Source organism: Bufo bufo, chromosome 2, assembly GCF_905171765.1.
Source record: "Bufo bufo chromosome 2, aBufBuf1.1, whole genome shotgun sequence".
Taxonomy (NCBI): Eukaryota; Metazoa; Chordata; class Amphibia; order Anura; family Bufonidae; genus Bufo; species Bufo bufo.
The window spans coordinates 133,943,293-133,966,969 of record NC_053390.1 but is presented as its reverse complement, the minus strand read 5'-3'; the positions used below and the strand labels follow the sequence as shown (position 1 = coordinate 133,966,969).

Sequence of the window (23,677 nt, the reverse complement as noted above, 5' to 3'; positions counted from 1 at the left end):
TACACTCCATCTCACATTTGGTACTGCCTAACCATCTGGTTCTGACCCATTTCCATATGACTCTGCTTTGGTGTTTGTTTGTCTGTTGGTGTTTGTCCATCTCTGCACTTATTTAGAGTAAGGACCGTTGTCCAGTTGTGGTTCTGCCAAGTAGGGCTTATACTGCAAGTAGGTAGGGAAAGTGATCTGGGTTCTAGGTTAGGGCTCACTGTCCTTGTCTGTCCATACCTACAGGCATTACAGATGGATAATAGATATATGAGATATATATATATATATATATATATATATATATATATATATATATATATGAGATAGATAGATAGATAGTAATTAGATAGATATGAGATAGATAGATAGATAGATAGATAGATAGATAGATATGGGATAGATATATATGAGATAGATACAAGATATAGAGATAGATAGACAGATAGATAGATAAAAGATATTGAGATAGCTATATAGTAACAATAGATAGATAGATAGATAGATAGATAGATAGATAGTGATTAGATAGATATGAGATAGATATATATGAGATAGATACAAGATATAGAGATAGATAGACAGATAGATAGATAAACTATAGAGATAGCTATATAGTAACAATAGATAGATGGATAGATAGATAGATAGATAGATAGATAGATAGATAGATAGATAGATAGATAGATAGATAGATAGATAGATAGATACTGTAGATAGTAAAAGTTAGGTCCTGCTTTTCCACATCATTTGGAACATATGTTTGAGAGGCAGTAATCTTATGTTCTTATGCCAGCGCTGACAAAGGTCTAGTTGTCAATGATACCTTTAACAGCTAAATTTACACCAGACTGACAGGAGCAGGTGTTGGTGGGCCTGCCAGACACTTGTGCAAGGGAATCTCGCTTCTTACAGGTCAATAGCTAGAGGGAAAAAAGCGACTGTCCTCATGTAAGATACATAGTCAGGCGACAGATCCCGTACTGGGGGTTTCTCTTCAAAGCCAGCTGGTCTGGCTTTATTATACAGGAATTTTTTTACCTGTCAGAGTTTGGTCAACAATACCCTCAGCAGGTGCTGTAGGGCACACCTTCCTGGAGAAGCAGGGCACTGGTAAGTTTTTTGTTTTGCAAATATGATAAAATACTGTAATAATTGTTCTTGGTCATGGTGTCCATGGAGCATACGTCTTTGAATATCATTTGAAAGTAGCACTGTATGTATGTAGCAGAGCTGAATCTGTTATTAAACCCCTTTTTGTGCACTGTGATGAGTCACAGTACTATGGAGAAAGCACAGAAAGTACAGCATGATATCCAGATAGGCTAGGCTCAGCAAGTAACAAACTCAGCTCTGCTTCCTCTGTGTGTATTAATGTAACTTCTTCAAAGTTGAAGAAAAAGCTCTTTTTGCACATATTTGCACTGAGCCAGAAACATTACCGTAGTTTCCAAGTTACAACTTTTTTTTCCCCTTTTTATTCCTTTTATTCCCTTTTAATATGGAGATTACATAAAGATGAAAACACTGCGCACTACAAGCAGCTTTTTGCCTGCTCCAGAAATGAATTCTTTAACTTTTCTGCTTGATTTTTACAATCTGGATTTAATTAAATCCATTACTTCTCAATTAGCAAAACAAAAAAAAAAAATTTAAAACCGTTTAGCTACAAAAATATTTCATAAGATGACGCTCAACAACGGCCATTAACTACATATTCACCGAAATCGATTGGAAGAAATATAGATTTAACCCTAAAGCTATATGGTGCATTTATATGTGATCTTTCAGGCTGGATTCACACAGAGCATCTTACAGCATTATTGGTGGCTTTTGTCTGTTGTTTTAATGGCTTATGTTGGTCACAAACGTTGCCGCCAGATACTGTTGTAAAGTCTAAAGCAAATTGCTGTAACATCTGCATATGCTATGCCTTTATTTTTTTACTTTTTAACGTTTTTGTCATTTGTGGAGTTTTGTTTTCCTTCAAAAGTAGCATGTTTTGGATATTGGCCATATACTCTATTGTTGTTGTTTTTTTTCTTTTTTTACGTAGGCTTCTCTATAGAATTTGAAAAACCCCAGAAAAAAATAAAAAAACACTTGCTTGAAATGCCTGGCTTTTTACAGGAATAAAAAAATAAAAATGCTGCAAAAACTGTGCGTGAAGTAGCCATTAAGGATATACTGTACCTACTTAGGAAAGGCTTAATTGGGAATACATATGCTCTTGATTAATTATTGATGTTTTCCATTAGATCTACGCAACATAATAATAACTGTGCAGAGATAAGAACGTAGGTGTATCTACAATCCTACATAAATGTTGGTAATACTCCATAATACTGAATTGAGCCAAGTGAAAAATTCAGCACTGCTAAAGAGCACATAGTCAGAACTCCTACCGTAAATCTCTATCTATGAGTGCGAGTATTCAATCAGCTGGAAGCTATCTCTTTTAGGTTAGAATATTTTTGGGGAAGGGAGCAGTTTAGTAAAATGTGGTTTCAGCTTAGAGATGAGCGAACCTTTCAAGATTTGTTACAGGTTGTAAAATTCTTGGACAAATTTGATTCTACCCGAACCAAAGTTGCATAGAGAGAGAGATAGAGAGAGCTCAGTATGGTACTCTGTGTTTCTCGACAATATATATGAGGGTTTGTTAGAATCTCAACTTTTTGGGAAATTCTGGCAAAGCATTTTAAGTAACATATAGTGTACATCCTATAGCTGCTTCTTCTTTTTGCTATTATTAGTACTATTAGTATTAGTAGTAGTAGTAGTAGTAGTAGAGGTAGTAGTATTAATAGTGTTAATATATTATCATTCCTAGAGATGTTTTGTAAATTTCGATTTGGCTGCTTCGCCGAATGATGCCCAAAAATCCGCTTTGTGACTAATTACTTTGTCACGAAGCGCATTTCTTTGTAAACAGTGGGTGGAGTGAGAGGGAGATGCAATTGTGCTGCTCCCCATGATTGTACCCCTCAGATGCCGCATTCATACATGATCATGGCCTCTGATAGCAATAATCCAGTGTAAACTTTAAAAAATATTTATATATATCATCCATTTGCTCGCGCCGGCTGGTGGTGTGGTGATGTCGTACATCACTGAACATGGGATTTCGGCTGAGATCTTCAAGCAAGATGTCTCAGCCAGCCCATTGCGAGCAAATGGAGCAAATAAGGATGATTTTTTTTATTTTATTTTTTTGCACTATTTCAAGTTAAACTGAGTCGCTACAATGAAGCACGAGGGAATTCAGCTTTGCAGCGAATCAAATTTATCCTGAAATTCCGATTGAAGTCGCTCAACACTAATCATTCCATTTGGGGAATGTTAGATTTAATCAATAAAGGCGTGTAGTACAAACCTTGCGTTTGGGTTCCTGTGCACGCATGTAATACCGCTACATACAACCTCCAAGCTGTGCAGAGCTATATTACATAGCCTATAGCAGACTATGGAACCTTTGTATACCTCTGTATGGCTCCAATTTAAAGGATTTTTCCTGTTGGATTCACATTGAATCCAACAGAAAAAAACAACACCATCTTCCATCAGATGCCAAGTTCTAGAGAAGTTCTCAACTAGCAGTTCGGTAGTGTAAGGCCATACACATGCACAATCCTAATACCATTATTTATGAAATAACATGCTGAGTTTTTACTTATTACTTTTCACTTTTCAAAAATACTTTCCAGTATTCGATTTGCTACTTTTTAAAGTCATATGTGAATACAGAGCAACTGTTGAATATGTTCTTTCACAAGCAAGAGGACCCAGAAAGCCAGCTGTCACACATACTTGCCATCTACATGCCTCCTATAAAGTGAAACAAATATGTTTAGAATAGTATTTTTACATGATTTTACCAATATTTTACAAATATGGTGTTTTACTACATAGATAACTAGATACATACATTTTAAGCAATCTTTTATCATCTGGTTAAGTTAATGCATTTTATCATGGTAGTTCTTTGGTGATAATAGATGTATGGTACATCTTCTGGCATGTTCTTGCCATTGCTATACTAGGCAAACAGAGTAGTATGCAAGTCTTAATGGTAGGTTATCCACACTGAGGCCATGACGTCCTAGACTGATTTACACATAATCCCAGTGTCCAAAATGTTTGTAATGCCAAGGTCTTTTCATTCCAGACAGGTTAGATGCCATCTAGGTTCTCCACCGGGGTCATGCGTGTTAAATAAATGATCTGTTTGAGCAGGTCAATGAAGCATATAGCACAACTGAGATACTGTATTATATAATGTGCAGGCTGATAGAATAGTATAGCACAGTTCCATGTAAAAGAGAGAGAAAGTTAGAGATTTACAGTATAAGACTATACAAACCTAAAGTTTGACCTAGTTTGTAAAAAAATTAAAAAAAATCTTCTGTCAAGAACATAATAGATACATTTTATATGATAGACTTCTTTGGTTTACCATTTGTAATGCTAATTAACTTTGCCGTTAGACATATATGAGTATTATTATACAATCTGAAGCGCTGCATGTGTTTCCTTTTAAGGATGGAATGGCAGTGTGAAGTTCAAGTACTTTACAAGTGGCGCTGAGTACACACATGTATGCCACAGCTCATCTGCTAGAAATCTGCAATTTACACCATTTAAAGTTGAAACCTCTTGAATAGTACTGACTATGGTGCAAACAAGAGTCCCCCTTTGACCTAGCAAAGGAACCCCAGTAATGTCACTAAACGTTTCGCTATATAAGTAGCTAGATTGGATCCATAGAAAGTTTTTGCCATATTGCCTGCTGTTAGGACATATTTTGGTATACCTTAAAGGGTTTCTATCACTTCATATCACATATTTAGGTGTCAGACACTAGCGATCCGCTAGTGTCTGCTCTAACAAACCATCCTAATATGATAGGTTTTGGGGCAGCCGTTTTGCTAAAATAACAACTTATATCTATATGCTAATGAGCCTCTAGGTGCTATGGGGGCGTCATTAGCACCTAGAGGCTCCGTCTACCTTCCTAAACTGCCGCCGCCCAGCGCGTCCCTCCAGCCCGCCCATCTCCTGCTGAATGCGATCCTCTCCGTGCGCGTCTCTGTTCTGCGCATGCGCAGTGAATGCCTGACCGCTTCCCTGCTCAGACAGCTCCACTGCGCCTGTTCCTCGGAGCACTATGATGTCATCGGCGCAGGCGCAGTGGAGATGTCTGAGCAGGGAAGCGGTCAGACATTCACTGCGCATGCGCAGAACAGAGACGCGCACGGAGAGGATCGCATTCAGCAGGAGATGGGCGGGCTGGAGGGACGCGCTGGGCGGCGACAGTTTAGGAAGGTAGACGGAGCCTCTAGGTGCTAATGACGCCCCCATAGCACCTAGAGGCTCATTAGCATATAGATATAAGTTGTTATTTTAGCAAAACGGCTGCCCCAAAACCTATTATATTAGGATGGTTCAGTAGAGCAGACACTAGCGGATCGCTAGTGTCTGACACCTAAATATGTGATATGAAGTGATAGAAACCCTTTAAGACAAGCATTTCTAGAATGGTGCTTAAAAGTTTGTGAACCCTTCAAAATTTTTAATATTTCTGCATTAATTGTCTTAAAACTACAACGGATTTTCACACAAGTCCTAAAAGTAGATAAAGATAACCAAATCAAACAAATGAGTCAGAAAAGTTAGACATGGTCATTTACTGAGGAAAATGATCTAATATCGCATGTCTGTGAATGGCCAAAGTATGTGACCCTTTGCTTTCAGTGTTTGGTTAGACCCTCTTGTGCAGCAATAACTGAAACGAAACATCTCTGGTAATTGCTGATTAGTCCTGCACATTGATTTTGAGGAATATAAAAGAGATGTTCACCTTTGTTGTGCTTTTTTTCAGACCCCCCCAGCGTTGCCAGATAGTGGTGAGCATACTTAAGACCTCATGCACATGGCCGTGCCGTTTTTTGCGGTCCGGAAGCCGCCTGTGTTGCCTTCCGCAATTTGCGGAACGGAATGGGCGCCGGCAATATAAATGCCTATTCTTGTCCGCAAAGCGCGGACAAGAATAGGACATGTTATATTTTTTTAACGGGGGCCGCGGAATGGAGCCACGGATGTGGACAGCACACGGAGTGCTGTCCGCATATTTTACGGCCCCATTGAAGTAAATGGGTCCGCATCCGAGCCGCCAAAACAGCAGCTCGGATGCGGACCCAAACAACGGTCGTGTGTATGAGGCCTAACCTATTCCCCACCTCAATTTCCACCTCCATCACCCCCCCTCGGGCATGGGTGGGATTCAAATTTTTAACAACAGGTTCCCTACTCAACGGCGGACACGTGACATCGCTTCACATGTTTACATATACCTATACCATTTATATGCTACACACGTAGATATAAATACACCATATATACACTACACACACATACCACCCAACTTTTAAAAAGCCTAAGGAGCTAAACTATGAAATGAAAATGCTCATCTCCAGCTGCCACCGCCAGACCACCGGATCGGGATTCAGCCGGTAATTTAAAAAAACGGATCTGGAGAACCTGAGGGAACCAGCTGAACCCCATGCCTGCCTTCGGGCATCGCAGGTCCCAGGTGTTCACGCATCCACATTCTGTTTGACACAGATCATGTGATTACCGCAGCCAATGATTGGCTGCAGCAGTGACGTTTCACCAATGTGTCACGTCACTAGGGTGTGTCTTATAAAAAGCACACTAGGGGTGAACAACTCCTTTAGGCCCTTTCCTCCATACAAAACAGATTCAATTTTGTTGTTATGGTGGATTACTTCCCATGAACATTGGATTAAAGTCAGGACTTTTACTTGGCCATTCCAAAGCTTTAATTTTTCTTTAACCATTTTTTAGTAGAACAACTTGTATGTTTAGGGTCATTGTCTTGTTGCATGACCCATGTTCTTTTTGAGATTCAGCTCACAAACAGTTGTCCTGACATTTTCCTTTAGAATTTGCTGATATAATTTAGAATTCATTGTTGCATCAATTATGGCAAACCATCTGGGCCCAGATACTGCAAAACAGGCCCAAACTATGATACTATCACCACTGTATTTTACAGATGGGAGGAGGTTTTTATGTTGGAATACAGTGTTTTCCTTTCTCCAAACATGAGGATTCTCATTTAAAACAAAAAGTTCTATTGTTGGTCTCATCAGTCCACAAAACATTGTTCCAATAGCCTTTTGGCTTGTCCAGGTGATATTATGCAAATTGTAGATGAGCAGCAATTTTCCTTTTTGGAGAGCAGTAGTTTTTTTGGGGGGAGAGCAGTAGCATTGTTTTTCTTTGTCCTTCTGATAGTGGACTCATGAACATTAGCTAATCTGAGAAAGGCCTTTAGTTGATAAGAAGTTACCTTGGATTCCTTTGTTTCCTTTTTCTTTGTTGGTTGACCACTAGAGTAAAGTAAAGTAGAGTGGACATATAATCACCATATAATTAACTGCATAATGCAAGTTGCTCCACAATTCAATACTATTATGTACTTTAGTTTAATACACAAATCAGAAAAAAAAATAGCTTGTACAATAAATATAAAATGTATCAATGATGACAGATGAATCCAATAAAAAAGAAAGAATGATAGAAACCCTTTTTCCTGAAAATTTTCACCAAATGATAAGCTATTAATAGAGTCATAAAGGTCAATTAAACGACAGCATGCATGTGTGAGTGGGATAACACAGGACCCCTGTTCTTGTGATCGACTGGAGCTACAGTGGCCAGCTCCCCCAGATCAAACACCTGGGAAAATCCCTTTAAACGGGTTGTCCTATGAAAAATATACTGCAATTTTCAAAGCAGCACCTGGATCTGAATTGCATATAATAAAAAATTTAGTATAGCCAGTTATTCAATAAAATGTATCAGTATAGCTCCATCTGCTGTTTGTTCTTTTTCTTCTTTCTCTGTCCACCTCCCTGAAGTGGAGTCACATGATCAGTTCCATCATTCAACTGCCTCCTAAGCTGTGATAGGGAGGGAGCTGCAGCAGAAAGACCCCCCCCCCCCCCCGATGGATCAATGAATGGGGAGATCTCTGGATCCATGTGAGGTACAGGGCTGGTTCTAACTTTATTAGAGATTGTCATGTACTATGTGATTTTTTTCATTTTTTACATTGATCATGGCATAACCCCTTTAAGACCCCTTTCAGATAAGTATATTATACAATGGCTGTGACTAGCTCTCCGTATTCTCAATATGAGACCCCGATCTTTCATGATTGTACTAAACATATAGCAACTTTGATCCCTTTTTTTTCCCTAGCCTGCTTCAGTATAGCCATAGAGGATCCAGATGTTGCATCTGGAATATGGACCGTAAAAAATGTGCATGCTCGACAAAATGTGCATGCTCGCATGGTCTTGGGCCCCCTTTTCCTGTGAACGGTGGGAGACTTCCACAAACCTCTATCTTTTAGATAGGAGATATGTTTTTTATTTTGGCCCTACCCCTTTAAGCATTTGCACCAAAATTATTATTATTTACCTTGTGTACCATTTTATGACACATTAACCAAGTTGGCAAGATTATGGATAACATTATTCTTGGTCATATTTATGAAATTTGAGTTGTAAAAAATACACAAATCAGAACTTTTTTTTTCTTTCTTTTCCATTTTTCAAAAATACTTTTTAAAAGCAATTTTCTCATACAAATGTATAGTGGTAAAGATACAGAAGAAAAGTAAAACAAAGAGTCTTTTTGGCTCCCTCTCAAAACATCATTCTAACGTGTTCATTGCTGAAGAATCTACTTCTAGTGAGGGTTTTTATTAGCTGGTCTGGGTACTAGCAGGAATTACTGTGCTACCTGTGTACATGGAAAACTAAGCTACTGAGCATGTGTGACCACCAGACCACCAGTCCTGGACCCATTATGTGGATGTTATGAGGGGGAAATCAAAACAACTGCAGGGAGTGCTATAGCAAGTAAGTATCCAGACAATGGGCAACCTTTTATCAAAATCTTTAAATGTTAAAATTTTTGTATATAATTAATTATGGGGAAATACATTAACCCCTTCCCAACCAGCGCTTTAATAGTGCTACGCAGCTGGACGTGACTTGCCGCCCAGCGCCGTACTATTACGGCCCGCTAATCGGGCCGGTGCTGGAGCTGCGCCCGCCCGATCAGCTGCAGGGGACCGGCTGTTCCTGCCGGACCCCTGCTGTATGCGCCTGCATCGGTGAAAACACAGATGATGATGCATTAACCCCTTCTATGACAGCGACATAGAAGGGGTTTGCTGCGGGTGAGGGAGCCAATCGGGTCCACGCGCTACTGTGGCGGGGACCGGATAAGTGAGAAGGCAGCCCGATGCCATGCAGAGGCTGCCCAATGCCTTGCACGGCATCAGGACCTGCCTTCTACGGGTGCCCAGGAGATCCAGCCCCAGTGTATTGCTCAGTATAATACACTAACAGGCAATGCATTACAATACAGATGTATTGTAATACATTGCAGAGGGGATCATACCCCCAAAAATTAAAGTCAGAAATAAAGTTTAAAAAAAAGTAAAAAAAAACTGTGTTTTTAATAAAAAATAAATAAATAAACTTTTAAGTAAAAAAAGGAAAAAATGCCCCTTTTCCTCTGCATTTTATAATAAAAATGTGAAAAATTAGGTATCTCCGCATCCGTAATGACTGGCTCTATAAATATATCACAAGATCCACTCGGTCCGATAAACACCATAAAAAAAAAAAACGGTGTAAAAAAGAAGCCATTTTTGCCACCTTACATCATAAAAAGTGCAATACCAAGCGATAAAAAAGGTGTATGTCCCACAAAATGATACCAATAAAACCATCACCTCATCCTGCAAAAAATGAGCCCCTACATAAGAAAATCGCTCAAAAAAATTTAAAATTGCTCTCAGAACATGAGACACTATAGCATAATTTTTTTTTTGTTTCAAATATGCTATTATTGTGTTAAAGTGAAATAAATAAAAAAAAGTATACATATTAGGTATTGCAGCATCCGTAACAAAACAGCTATATAGATATCTCATGACCTAACCCCTCAGGTAAACACAGTAAAAAAAAATAATGTAAACTGTATAAAAAAAAAGACATTTTTGTCACCTTACATCACAAAAATTGCAACACCAAGTGATCAAAAAGGTGTATGCCCCCCAAAAAAGTTCCACCTCATCCCGCAAAAATGAGACTCTACCTAAGACAATCGGTCAAAAAATAAATAAAATCTTTCTCAGACAATGGAGACACTGAAATATTATTGTTTTTGCTTCAAAACTAATATTATTATGCTAAAGTGAAATATATAGAAAAAGTTGACATATTAGGTATTGCCACGTCCGTAACAACCGGCTCTATACAAATACCACATGAACTAACCCCTCAGGTGAACACCGTAAATAAAATAAAAACTGTGCCAAAAAAGCCATTTTTTGTCACCTTCACATCACAAAAATTGCAACAACAAGCGATCAAAAAGGTGTATGCATCCCAAAATAGTACCAATTAAATCGTCACTTCATCCTGCAAAAATGTAGACCCTACCTAAGAGAATCTGTCAAAAAAAATTATAATCTATGGCTCTCAGACTATGGAGACACTAAAACATCATTTTTGTTTCAAAAATGCTATTATTGTGATAAAGTGAAATAAATAAAAAAAAGTATATATATTAGGAATTGCCACATCCGTAACAACCGGCTCTATAAAAATATAACATGACCTAACCCCTCAGGTGAACCATGGAAAAATAAATAAATAAAAACTGTGCCAAAATTTCCACTTTTTTTGTCACCTTGCCCCATAAAGTGTAATATGTACCATATCATATGTACCCAAAAATGGTACCAATAAAAATGTCAACTCTTCCTGTAAAAAACGATCCCCTGCACAAGATGATTGACAGAAAAATATAAAAAAAATATGGCATTCAGAAAATGGAGACACAAAAACATAATTTTTTTTCAAAAATGCTTTATTATGTAAAACTGAAACAAACAAAGAAAGTAGACATATTTGATATCATTGCGTCCGTAACAACCTGCTCTATAAAAAGCACATGATCTACCTTGTCAGATGAATGTTATTAAAAAAAAAATGGTGCCAAAACCTTAACTCACAAAAAACATAATATAGAGCAATTGAAAATCATATGTACCCCAAATAAAACTGGCACCTTATCCCCTAGTTTCCAAAATGGGGTAATTTTTTGGGAGTTTCTACTGTAAGGGCTTAAAATGGGACATAGCATGTGAAAACCAGTCCAGTAAAATCTGCCTCCAAAAAACATATGGCGTTCCTTTCATTCTGTGCCCTGCTTTGTGCCGGGCAAGAAATAAATATTGAGTTTTGTTTGGCTGTTAACCCTTGATGTGTTAAAGAAAAAAATGGATTAAAATGGAAAATCGGCCAAAAAAATGAAATTTTGAAATTTTATCTCCATTTTCCTTTAATTCTTGTGGAACACCTAAAGGGTTAAAAAAGTTTGTAAAATCAGTTTTGAGTAGCTTAAGAGGTGTAGTTTCTAAAATGGGGTCATTTATGGGGGGGTTCCACTTTGTAAGCCCAACAAAGTGACTTCAGACCTGAACTGGTCCTTAAAAGTGGGTTTTGGAAATTTTCTTAAAAATTTTAAGAATTGCTTCTAAACTTCTAAGCCTTCTAACGTCCTAAAAAAAATAAATGACATTTCCAAAATGATGCCAACATAAAGTAGACATATGGGGATTGTTAAGTAATAAATATTTTATGTGGTATCACTTTCTGTTAAAAGCAGAGAAATTTTTATTTAGAAAATTGAGAATTTTTCTAAATGTTTGGTAAATTTGGGATTTTTTCATAAATAAGGGGGAAATATATTGATTCAAATTTATGACTATCATGAAGTACAATGTGTCACGAGAAAACAATCTCAGAATGGCTTGAATAAATAAGTGTTCGAAAGTTATTACCACAAAACCAAAGAATAATTAAAGCCACACATAAAAGTACAAAAATACCATCTTTATTAATCAATATAACAATAAATAAATAAAATGCAGGGAGTGTTGAATGTAGAGGAACAAGCAAACCCCAAAACAATGAGTAGTGGTAATAAATTATTTAATAGGTATATAGCCATAGAATGAAAACATATTGTGTCACTGGTCAATCAAACACAGGATATACTGGTCAGATAGGTAAACCAGGTATTAATGGTGGGGTGATGGCAAAAAATGGATCATCTACCCCATAAATTAAACCATATCGTCAAAGACAAATCCCCTCTGCCTCTGGCTCTCCAAAAAACTGGTTGGTATTTGCTATTGTTGGTAATTTTCCTTTTGGGATTTGTGTCTAGGTTGTCGTGGGTTGCTGGTTGTGTTGGGTGTTTGCCACGCCACTACTTATACCCTGTCCTTCACACAGGATTTTTTTTCTAAATGGATATACGGATATACATTGGCTGGGGGGATTTGTCTTGGATGACGATATGATTTAATTTATGGGGTAATTTATGGGGTAGATGATCCATTTTTTGCCATTAACCCACCATTAATACCTGGTACCCCCCATTTTACTGCTACTGTGTTTTACCTATCTGTGGATATTTAAAAGTTATTACCACATAAAGTGACCCATGTGGATGTCGGATTTTCAAAAAATGGCCTGGGCAGGAAGGTGAAAACTGTCCCAGGGACAGAAAGGGTTAAAGAAACAAATCCTGGCATTAATTAGAAGAATGCAATAATACTTAGAGCAAAAGGTTTCAATGTGATTTAGTTTTTGCTAGTGCGAGTCACTTTGACGATGATATCTTGTTTTCTAAGAACCTTGATACTCATTGCATCAGTGGAACATTCTAAACAACCATTTTGGCATTTGAGTGGGGTGACAGCAGATCCTTGGCAGCTGCTAGGACTAGGTTGCTCTATGTGTCAGGGTGGACTGTGGAGTATGTGGCACCTGTTGCCTTAAAAATGTGCAGTGCATTGATCTACTGTGTGGGAACCTGGTGGATTAGAAGAAACACTTTGTTTTTCACCTACACACAGTACACCGATAATATAAAATCAGCAAAATTGTTTGATGATGTTTTCAAAGTTTTATAGTGAAGGTGACTATATATAAATATAGAAATGAATCATAGGGGAATATGTGGATTATGGATGTCTCACAAGTAAGGAATGTTCATACACAGAGATAAAGATGATACATAAACATGACATTAGGATATGATTTTCTTGTTTTTCTAATCAATTGTCATTTCTGTGGGCCTCTCAAGGACATACAGTAGTTGTATGGGGCACAGAGGTAGCAGTCACATTCTGGTCCTGAAGCTTGAGGCTACATGCCACATAAGAAGACGCTAGTATAATAAATAGCACATGGCAGGTGATGGAACTGTTACAGATTTTGCATTTGCACCTCTGGGTGGCCATGAAGGCTTTATAGGATAATAGCCAACATTCTGCTCCTATGTTGTCTCTTTTGTCTGTTGATGGGTATGATAGCTTTTATTCATAACTAGCATTAGTTAAATGCACAGATTATAGCATTTACACTCACTGGGTCTTCTAATTAATCAAGTGATGGAAGATTAAAAAGATTGGTGTTTTATTTCAGAAACAGGGTCACCCTTGTCCATTGGTTGAGTCTGGTATTGTGGTATAGCTTCATTTATGTGATTAGGACTGAGCTGCAATACCAGACATAGCATGAGATAAGAGCAGCACTGATTTTGGAGGAGAGAGAGAGCAATGTAAAACTTCTCATTTAGATTACATGGATATACTATATATTTGTGACCCACATGTATCAAACATGTGACTTGTTTTTGTGTATGTGTTTTTACAGTTTGATTTGTAACAAATCTAAATGTTAAATTAGCTGCATTTCACATTGGAGAAGATGTGCTGTGTAAGAAGGTACCTGGAATCATCATGGATGGAAGGTATGTGTCACCGAGGTTCCTGGCATCGGTGAAGTAAGAACCAGTATTTTATGTGTCAGCAGCAGCTATTGCTAATTGACACCGTGAGATTTAGCATGGCTGGTATAGCTGATCCGGGATGGCTCTTACTGGGAGTAGTCAAAGTGCTGGGTGGGTGACTACTCCCCATGTTCCAGGGTGGGTTTTGCCAGGCATAAAAAACAGCCAGCGCTGCCAGGTGGTGTGGATTTACCTCCCTCTGACAGTGGAGCTCAGGAGTCTGTGTGCTGTGAACTGAGGGCTGTACTGGGATTTGAGTTTTGAGCCGGGCTGAAGGACTCAGGCCCCTCTAAAGGCGAACAGCCCACCTATAGACTTGATGAGGCTCAACTGCTAACAGGGTGTGAATTAACACCCCGGAGAAAAGGTGACTTTTATTGTTTATGGACGTTCTCTGTGTGTGAACAAACACCAAGCCATCTGCGTTTTGTGATACACCCTATCTGCATTTTGCTATACACCAATGTGTGAATAAACACCGCTGTTTGATTCAAGAACTGTGTACTTTGCCTCTATACTGCATCCGCTAGTCCTAACTACCCCAGTGAATCCCCACAGCTGCTTTTGATGTTGCTTGTGGCTTACATTTACTTAGAGAGATTTTCCAGGCTCCTAATAGTGATTAGTTTGAGAAGTTGATCCGGCACTCAAAACAATTGGAAATCACGTGGAAATGGAATGAAAATATAAAAAATTTATTGACACTACATCAACATGTATACATAAAATAAAATAGATAAAATATATAAAAGGACATATGAATATGTCTGGAATCAGAGTTGGTACAGAAAACGTCGCCTTCGAAGTTTGCTGTATCAAAAAAGCTGCATCCGTATCCTCCCGGTGGGGATAACTCTTTGGATCACAGCTGCTATAATAGAGCGAATTCTACTTTGGGCGGCATATACAGCTATATTTCAGATTATGATAATTATGGCGTATGCTGTAGACACATGCAGGTCCCATGCGACATATAGTTGTTTCAAGAGGCTAACATGCGGCACCTTAGATAGTGAGTTACTGTACGTATTTAACTCTATATCTCCACTTTAGGCAATGTTCAGACTGTCCATCCAATTCGACTCTCTCAGGAGTCTGAGCACACCATATGTGTGACTCCAACCGTGCTGCGAGTCTAATTAGCCCACATATGTAGGGCTTTTTTTCTCGGGAATATGGTCTCTACAAAGTCCCAATATGGTTTATCCAGGTTATATCTCTACTCACTGTGTACCTCGTTGGTTCACCTTGTTCGATATGCGGGGATTCCTGCTGTGGCGTCCCACAGTTCGACCGCTCTCCGCTCTGGCTGTGTTGGTTTCGGTTTGTGATTTCGCCGGAATCTCGTGTTAGTTCTCGCGAGAGTCCTGTTTCGAATCTTTACTTGCGTGAGTAGGATAGGAAGATTATTGAGCTTCTTTGGCAGTAAGTTTTCGGCTTTTAGTACATGGCCATGTACAATCGAGACTAATTGTCACACAGGTATTCCGCCAGGTATTGGGCAGAATACCTGGGTGACAATTAGTCTCGACTGTACATGGCCATGTACTAAAAGCCGAAAAAGTGCGGGGTGTTTGGCCCCCACTGATTAGATACTGATGACCTATCCTAAGGATAGGTCATCAGGAGCCTGGAAAACCCCTTTATAGGTGGTTTCTGATAATGATTATATTTTATATAATGCCCACAGCAGGACATGTGAAGATTTATACTTACCTGCTCCCGTCCTCCACTGTCTTTATCTTCTGGTCCTCACATTGAATTACTTCAGCGGTGACGTGCCACATCTTCACTGAAACCAGTCATTGGCTGGAGAAGTTCATGTGACCATGTTCCTGGCCACCAAGATGTAAAAAGTGTGAGGATCAGAAGATGGAGACAGTGGAGGATGGGCATGTAGCAGGTAAGTATGAAACTTCATTTTCAGGAGGCAGGATGGGGCATTACATAAAATATAATTACCGCAAAACATCTTTAAGCGTACTTTTGGTGTGTCAAAAAATAGCCATAAGGTTTCCTCACACAGTTATTTTGGGGTGCTTTTTTGCATGTATAAAATGGTAAGCATCTTATACTGTTCTTATCTCTTTTGCAGCATTTGTGTCCCATTATATGGTATTTTTTCAACTTTGAACACTTAAAATTTTTTTTACCAATTTTCAAGCCCTGTAAAGAAGCCCATTGGAAAAGTGCAAGAAAATCCAATTTTCATTTCCCACTTGTAGGAGATGCTCTAGAAATTAATTTTTAGCTGATTAGTGTCCACGGAAAACGGATGACACACGGAGGGCAAAAAACCTACAAATATTTCTTTCCTATGGATAAGGGCTCTTTAACACGAGCGGATGCCGTGCGGGTAATCAGCTGCGTGAAAGAGTACCAAGCCCTGTTCCGGACAGCAGAGACACTGAGCATTAACATGATTGATAATGCTCTTTGCCTCTCTGTGATCTTTTTACTACAAAATAACAGTGAGATAAAGTTGTCACTGATTTTGTAGTAAAAAGATCACAGAGAGGCACGGAGCATTATCAATCATGTTAATGCTCCGTGTCTCTGCTGTCAGGAACAGGGCTCCGAGTCTCTGCTGTCTGAAACGGGGCTTGGGTCTCCTTCACGCAGCGGATTCCACGCACAGGATCCGCTCGTGTGAAAGAGCCCTTATGAGTTTAAAAAACCATTTTCTGATGGGAGTTCCCCTTTTAAATAGGAGCTGTCATCTCTACAGAAAGAGCCAGACTGGGGGGCGTAGCCTTGGGGGGAGGCGACCATGACGGGGGCTGGTTGGAGGGAGCCCCCTGGGAAGCCGATTGACTAATTTAAGCGATGGGGGGGCGTGGAGCGAGGGGTTAAATGGGCGAGGGTCTGGGGAAGAAGGAGGCCATTTTATGGTGAAACGGAGCTACGCACACTGGCACTCACCATGGACGTGGATTCTCTTCTGGCAGATCTCAGGACGGCGACAGCTGCTCGGGGACCCTGGCTGGCTTCAAGAACAGGTCCAGCCGCTGCTTAGAGTGGCGGCTGAGGCACCCACTCTGCCTCAGCCACCTGCATCCCGGCCGCGGCGGTCCAGGCCGCCGGCGCGCCTTAGCCCTGATGTTGCCTCCCCTCGGGTTCAGCGCCAAAGACGGAGCCTTGCTTCACAGGACCCTTCATGCCTGCAGGCACCGGGTGCCGCTCCTGCCCAGGCGCCCAGGCGTGGAAGGAATCCAGCCAGTAGGCGGCGCCCTCGTGCAGGCTACAGTAGGCCTCTTCAGCAGCCCAGCAGCGCCACCTTGTGTTCAGGACCAGGAACGGCGGGCCCTCTCTAGGATCTGGATGTGGATGAGGCCCCTCAGCTAGATCAGTATCCCAGCGCGATCGGGACTGCTGCGGACCACGGCAGCAGGCCCTCGTCGGCCAAGCAAGTCGATGATGACGGTTTCGCCGCACAAGAGGTATCCAGGGAAGATCCGGAAGATTACATCCCTGGTCCCAGCCCGGCCAGGTGACATCCGTGGGAACTCGCTGTGCCAGGACCGTCGCAGAGGAACGGGCGTCAGGATTCAGGACCTTCGGCTGATGGGGTCATAGCACCTAGGCAGCCAGGTGAGACACCATGGGGACCTTTATGTCAGTATCTGGGGGGGCTGGGGGGCCCCAGTCAGACAAGTAAGGGGCTGGGCCAGTTCTTGGGGGGTTTGGTGGGGTTGCTAGCGAATTTGGGGGCGGCAGGGAATCCCGCACTGCCGTTGGGGGGCCTGGGTGGGGGCATCGGCGGGTCGGTAGTGTCAGGGCCATTGCCGGCGTGGGGGTGGCCGCGGGGGGCCGCCAGCTTCGGGTACACCCACGGTGGTTTCAAGTGGTACTGCGGCGTCGGTGCAGAAGCAGGCAGGCGGGTCCGCACAGGAGGATGTAATGAGGTTAGACGATAGGGCAAAGGGTGAAGTCTATGTTTGTTTTGAGGGCCCGTTGGGGGCACATTTGAAGCAGGAGGTTAGGGAGCGCATCTGGAAAGGGGAGTATATGGACATATTTTCCCTTCTCCCTTTGGACAAATTCAATTTGGATAGGGCGCGAAAGGATGAGGGCAAGAGGGAGGACGAAGAGAAGCACAGGCACCGACTGATACCGCGTACGTTTCCTAACTGGTTGCAGGCGTTCGCGATATTGGCCAGTGTGATAGGGGAGAAAGCGCCAGAGTGCTGCTCCGCGCTTTTTTGTTACCTGGATGCCATTGGGGAAGCTTACCGTGTATACGGGGGTATGGCCTGGCTGCGTTACGACGAGCAGTTTAGGCAGCGGAAGGCGGTACGCCCTAATATAAAATGGGACCACAAGGATATCGCTTTGTGGTTGAAAGTGACGGCGCCGATTAGGTCAGGCCAGCCCTTTCGGAGTGAATCAGGGGCGGGGGGACAATCCGGATTCACGGCAGCATCCGTAAAGGGATTGTGCTTTCTATTCAATGAAGGGGGGTGTAAATTTGGAGCCAAGTGCAAATTCAAGCACGAATGTTCCAATTATGGCGGGTCCCACGGAGCCGAGCGGTGTTTTAGAGGGGCCAAGCAGAAGGGGAGTGAGGGTTCTGGAAAAGGGGGAGACATCAGTGCGTTTGCAAGAGATGGAACGGTTTCTCGCTAGATATCCGGATAGGGGGGCTGCGCAATTGTTGCGGGAAGGTTTTTCGGGGGGATTTAAATTCCATCTGGGCCTGTATTGCTTAAGAAGAACTTGCGGTCGCCGAGGGAGCAACCAGATGTAGTTACAAAAAAGTTGGACTGGGGAGGATGGCTGGCCCGTTTTTGGAACCACCTTTGCAGAACTTGCGTTTGTCGCCCCTGGGGGTGGTCCCAAAGAAGGAGGCGAATACGTTTCGCCTGATTCAACATCTATCCTTTCCGAAGGGATCGTCGGTCAACGACGGTATTGACCCGACACTGTGCTTGGTAGTCTATACCTCGTTTGATGCGGCAGGGAAGTGGGTTAAGAAGTTCGGGAGGGGGGCATTAATGGCGAAAATGGATATCGAGTTATCATTTAGACTGTTGCCGGTGCATCCTGATAGCCTGCATTTGTTGAGATGTTTTTGGGAGGGTAAAATTTTTGTTGATCGTTGATTGCCAATAGGGTGTTCTTTATCATGCGTGTATTTTGAGAAGTTCAGCTCTTTCCTAGAATGGGCGGTAGTGGATTCCTCTGGATATGAATCGATTATTCACTATCTGGACTATTTCTTATGTGTTGGCCCCCCGGGATCCAGGGTGTGCTCTTTACTGTTGCACACGATGGAGGCATTGTTCAATTCCTTTGGGGTTCCCCTAGCGGCAGAGAAAACGGTGGGACCGACCACGGAATTGAGCTTCCTGGGCATAGTGATTGACTCAGTTAAGATGGAATGTAGGCTGCCCTTGGACAAGGTTGAGGACCTAAAAAAAGAAGTAGACAAGGTACGGTGTCTGCACAAAATTCAATTGCGAAGCATACAGTCACTCCTGGGGAAGCTGAATTTTGCTTGTCAGATCATCCCCATGGGTAGAGTATTTAGTAGGCGTTTGACGGCGGCAACGGCGGGGGTGGCGGCACCGCACCACTTCATTAGGCTGGGAAAAGAGCTGAGGGCGGATTTGCAAGTTTGGGCATCGTTTCTGGAACATTATAATGGCAGGGGACTGTTTATGGGTGAAGTGGTAGACACCTTTGATTTCGACCTTTTCTCTGACGCTGCAGGGGGAGGCGGTTATGGGGTCTACTGTGGGGGTCAATGGTGTGCGGGGGGTTGGCCCGATACCTGGGTGGAGAGAGGCTGGGTCAAGAATTTAGCGTTGCTGGAGCTGTTCCCCATTGTAGTGGCTGTAATGCTATGGGGGAAGGATTTTAGGAACAAGAAGGTCTGTTTCCACTGTGACAACATGGGGGCGGTGCAGGCGATTAACGGGTTGTCGGCTTCTTCACCGTTAGTGGTGCGTCTATTACAGAGGCTAGTCTTGGAGTGTTTGTCACTCAATGCTTGGGTGGTAGCAGTGCACTTACCAGGGGTTGATAACTGTATTGCTGATGCTCTCTCTCGTTCACAGTGGGAGCGTTTCTGCCAGTTGGCCCAAGGGGCGGAGGAGCGCGGGCTGGACTGCCCGAGTTGCCTGTGGGAACTCCTGGAGACACCGTAGCGGGTCTCATACGGGCTTCACTCGCACCTGGTACGTGGGAGACATACAATAGGGCATGGCAATGCTGGGAGGAATGGAAGACCAGGTTGGGCATTGAGACATTGCGTTTGGGCGAGTTGGTTTGTCCGTCGGTTAAGAGACAGGGAGGCCTGTTCAGGGATGGCGTGGACCTCTTTCCGGATAGGGTGGAATTTCGTATTAGGCCCCTTTCACATGAGCGAGTTTTCCACGCGGGTGCAATGCGTGACGTGAACACATAGCACCCGCACTGAATCCTGACCCATTCATTTCAATGGGGCTGTGTACACGAGCGTTGTTTTTCACGCATCAGTTCTGCATTGCGTGAAAATCGCAGCATGTTCTATATTGTGCGTTTTTCACGCAGCCCTGGCCCCATGGAAGTGAATGGGGCTGCGTGAAAAACGCATTGCATCCGCAAGAAAGTGCGGGTGCAATGAGTTTTTCACTGATGGTTGCTAAGAGATGTTGTTTGTAAACCTTCCGTTTTTTATCACGCACGTGAAAAACGCATCAAAACGCATTGCACCACGTGGAAAAAACTGAACAACTGAACGCAATCGCAGACAAAACTGACTGAACTTGCTTGCAAAATAGTGCGAGTTTCACTGAACACACCCTGAACGCATCCGGACCTAATCCGTCACGCTCGTGTGAAAGAGGCCTTAGACGATCAAAAACTGATGGGGAGGGAAGAGGTCGCAAAGTTGTTCTTTTCGCGGTCCCGGGTTGTGCAATGTGTCCGGTATACTGCTTGGGGGAGTACTGGGTTGAGGTGAAGGGGACAACTTCCCCTCTTTTGGTGCATGCGGACGGGTCTTTCCTTTCCCGTTTCCAATTCATAGCGGTCTTCAAACGGTGTCTAGGGCAGTTGGGCATAGAGCTAGGGGGTTACTCTAGCCACTCTTTTAGAATCGGGGCAGCGACAGAGGCGGCTAGACAGGGGCTGGGGCAGGACGTGATAAAGCGTATAGGGAGGTGGGAATCGATTCGTTTTAGATCATATATACGCCCAGATCGTTTGTGATACTGCGTTGTACTTTGTTTCATCCCATATGGTATGCTTCTTTGATCTTATTATTTTGTTACAGATTCGGACCCAGCGCTAATTTGGGTCACTCGTACGTTTTCTGGGGAGCCATCCGGGCAGCAGTTCGGCCGGATGGGCAACAGTTTGGGTTTGACCGGTCGGTAGCGCTGGTAAGATGGTTGGGGCGTAGGGGAATGGTGTGGGGGGGGGTGTTGCCTGAGGTCCACAAGTTTGTTAGGTTGGACAGGGCGCCGAATGTGTTGGTGTTGCACGTGGGGGGCAACGATTTGGGTGTGCGGCCGTTGAGGGAATTAGTGAAGGATGTTAAGTTCGACTTACTCCGGTTGTGGGCGTTGTTCCCGGGATTAATTTCTGTTTGGTCAGACATTGTTCCCCGCAAAGTGTGGAGGGGAGCACGATCTGTGGAAGGGATAAATAAGGCTAGGATAAAAGCTAACCGGGCCAAAGGGCGGTTCATGGCAAGGAATGGGGCAGTGGTGGTAAGGCATACCGAACTGGAGAAAGGGGTCTGGGCTTTTTGGCGGTCTGACGGCGTCCACTTGAACGCAGTGGGGATAGACATGTGGTGTCTGGCGATACAGGAGGGCATTGAGACAGCTCTACGGATGTGAAGGGACGCACAGGCTTAAGGTGTCAAGCATGTGCGTTCATGGCGGTGGGAAGTCCTTGAAGTTGGAGAGATTCAGGTGACGAGGATAAGAGGGCTCCACGGTTGGGGCTGGACTCCTATGGCTGGTGGTCGGTTGTGGCGGAATTTGGGCGAGCCGTCAGTGGTGCCTCCGAGCTGGTGCTTAACGGTGGGGGCAAGTCGGCTCAAAAAGATACTGGCGAAAATTCCTAGGTTTGGGGCTTCCAGGACCTCCCCCGTGTTACTCAGGGATATTAACAAGTTGGATATATCTTAAGGTTATGTTTTGTGGAAAATAAAAGGTTATTTATTCATGTATGTGTTTTTCAATAAACGGCTGCTGTGGCCGATATAATCCAACTTGGTGTCCGTGTCTTATTGGGGTTCTGACAAGGCCAGTTTAGGGGGATCGGGCTTGTCGTGGGGGGAGTCAGGGGTTAGTAAGTGACGGTTCAAGAAGGGCGAGCGGAGAATAACCAATACCCCGTCATGTCTTGTCTGCCTTAGTAACTACATGCATTCCCAATGTAATAACAATTCTGAAGCACCTATATTCGTATGACTCTATATTGTATCATTCTTTATTATTCCTGCTAGAATTTATTAATATATTACTAGCAGTTTGCTATGTAGGTCCAGACGGGTGTTACAAGCTTAAGTGTGTCCCTGCACATTCTGACACTGGCAACACTGATCGATTAGACTATACAAGGACACAACCCAACTGGTAACAACTATCTGGACCTTCTTTACAAACTGCTAATAATTCTTTCACAACTTCTAGAAGGAATAATAAACAAGCATAGGAACATAACAATAAGGCCTCTTGCACACGACCGTATGCCCTCCAAGACATACGGTCCGTGAGCGGGCCATATGTCCCGGAGCGGCATTGATCGTGCGCACTGGAGTACACAGCATCATAGATTACAATAATGCTGTGCATGTCGGGCCACCCGCAGGACTATTGTCCCGCACTCATAAGATCATATGAGTGCGGGACAATAGTCCCGCGGGCGGTCTAACGTGCACAGCATCATTGTAATTTATGATGCTGTGCGCTCCCGTGCGCACGATCAATGCCGCTCCGGGATATATGGCCCGCTCACGGACTGTATATCTCTGAGGGCATAGGGTCGAGTGCAAGAGGCCTAATTATGCATGCTTTTTATCACATGGGCAATGCAAGTATGTACTAAAACAGACATGTCAGGAGAGATTAGGGGTCCTCTATAAATCAGCAATGAACAATACTGACAGCAATTGAGGCAGATTTTTCTAGATTTTCTTTATTTTTTATTTTTTTTGGGGGGTGCATAAATTTTTTTCTTGCAATTTTTTTAAAAGTGATGCTGATAATAACATACTCTGCTGTGGAGTATTCATACATGCTGTACAATGGCTGCCTATGCACCAATGTTAAACTGTCTGAAGACCTAGATTGCCACATTTGCTAATGCTAGAACTGAATAAAAATAAATCCACAGGCACTTTGAAAAAAATAAAAATTCTGATCTAAGAACAATTTTAAAATCACTAAGAAAAGCTAGTTATTGCAATGACTCAGCGTGTTCGTGTGGGTATCCAACACAGCATAACTCAGCTGCAAAAACAATTGACAACTCTACCATCTGTCCTTGCCTTTAGACAAAGCTAATAACCTAGAGGTACCAGCTGTGCGAAATTGGTACAAATACATTATCACATTAGGCTTTTTTTATGTATAGTCAAAAGATAACTCCAGAATTATATAAAATATTGACAAATGAAAAAAAACACAGCTCATTACTTTTTCCCACAGTTGTTATAAATGCTTCCAAGAGTAATGGTAAGTATTGTATAAACAAAATAAAATTTATATTAGAT

At 42.4% G+C, this 23,677-nt stretch overlaps 1 protein-coding gene across 8 annotated transcripts in view; it reads left to right on the top strand.

Annotated features, from left to right (window-relative positions):
• The first annotated feature begins 927 nt into the window (after window positions 1–927).
• Window positions 928–23,677, top strand: part of MEF2C (myocyte enhancer factor 2C) — a 250,728-nt gene continuing 227,978 nt past the window's right edge. For 2 of the 8 annotated variants that reach the window (XM_040421534.1, XM_040421528.1), the window contains exon 1: window positions 928–1,101. The gene's annotated coding sequence lies outside the window, so the exon portion shown is untranslated. The remainder of the gene's footprint in view (window positions 1,102–23,677) is intronic. The other 6 variants (XM_040421530.1, XM_040421529.1, XM_040421531.1 and 3 more) reach the window with 5 other exon arrangements.